Raw genomic sequence first — 1,758 nt, 5'->3', positions numbered from 1 at the left:
CTCATGCTCCTCAGTGGCTGTGGTCGTGTGTGTTGGATCGCGTGGCGCCCCCCCCCCCCCCCCACGGAGAGCTACCGCCGCTTCATCTTCCTAGGCTCGTCCAGGAGTGAAATGAACAGCAGAGCGCTTTTCCCGACAGGCGGGCCCAAGCCGTTGACTGGGAAGGTTTCAAAGCCGTTCCCAGATGCTGCACATCTGGCCGGAAAGGAGGCAGGCTGTGAGGTTTGGGGTAGGGTGCTGCCTCTGTCCTTCCGCCATCCGTCGCCGTCACTGTGGAAAGCTATTTGTCGTGGAGGTGTGGCTTGCCATAGACATCCTGCCAGGGGCCGTGGGGCTTTTCGAGCTTTTCATTATTATCATTTTTGGTGGTGGTGGTGGTGGTGGTGGTGGTGGTGGTGGTGGTGGTGCTGCTGCTGCTGCTGCTGCTGCTGCTGCTGCTGCTGCTGCTGCTGCTGGTTCACGTAAACTCTACACCCAACGTGGGGCTCGAACTCAGGACTCTGAGATCAAGAGTCAGCGCGCTCTACAGAGAGCCAGCCAGGTGCCCCTGAGCTTTTCGTAACCTACGGAGAGCACAGGTTTCGTGCCCCACCCCACCACCCCCCCATCCCCACCCCCGCCCCCCCACCCCCGCCTTACGTACCTGTGCACGGACTCGGTTTGGCCATAGCCTCGCCTCGGGTGCCCTTCAATGTTTCCAAACGTCGGCACTGCCCACCCTTTCCCCCCCAACCCCCCCCCCGCCCCTTCCCAGAAGAACTCACCTAGCTCGAGAGTTTCCGGGTTGCCTGGACACCTGAAATTGTGGGGAGAGTGGCGTTCCTGGAGAGGGGGCATGGAACACGGAAGCTCTGCCCCCAAGAGGACTGAAGGACGGAACCGGACTAGATCGGTTTCAAAGTCTTCCTTAGCATCCGTGCCGAATACATTCCGATGGCAGGGGCCTTCCCAACAGCTTTTGGTGTGCCCGACGCACGGAAGACCGTATCCTGCCGATCTTGTGACATGTCTGCAGAGAAAGAGTGTCGGCCTCTCGGAAAATAGAAGCCGTGAATGCAGACTGCAAGGTGGAAGAATTGGATTCCATGAAATAAGGGACCCTTTAGGGAAGACCGTGCCCATCTATCGGGGTTTTGTGGGTTTGCGTTTTGTCATCACTGATGTGAAAGCATCTTCTTAGCCATCGGGAGGGAAACCTCCACGAATTCGTACATTCACGTCACACGGGGTTTGTGGGATTCGGTGGATCTGAGATCCACCCGGAGAATTCTGGCTCCTTGCCACGGAGCTGGCTGCTCTGTGCCTTTAAAAAGGAATCCTGCCTTGAATTTGAATTCGGAGGGGAACGTGATCGACAACCTTTTCATGCGGGGTTGGCCAATTAAATTTGCACTGTCTTACAAAGCAGAGATGGTGAAGGGTCATCCAAGTCCATTCTGGAAGTCAAGAGCTTTGGTATCAAGAGCCTGAAAAACGCATCTTCCCCTTCTTTTGGACGAATCCAATTCTAGGGGTCGATTCAAAGGAAATCATGTTTTAGACGCTAACACGTCAAGCTTACTTTTACAAAAATGTGCGTCGTGGCATAGGGTTTAGGAATCCCTCGTGGGAGACTGACAACCGTACCTCCCTTACCTCCTGGCACGTGTGCACCCTCACGTCATGTGCCTTCGATGCTCCTGCTATCTGGAGGTAGGCTCGATTGCTCTGTCCCCTGGTTTTGGACTGGGTCTTGGGACTTGTCTTGACCAAAAGAAT

Source organism: Ursus arctos, unplaced genomic scaffold (assembly GCF_023065955.2).
Source record: "Ursus arctos isolate Adak ecotype North America unplaced genomic scaffold, UrsArc2.0 scaffold_112, whole genome shotgun sequence".
NCBI classification, from domain to species: domain Eukaryota; kingdom Metazoa; phylum Chordata; class Mammalia; order Carnivora; family Ursidae; genus Ursus; species Ursus arctos.
Note: the sequence above shows the minus strand (reverse complement) of the source record.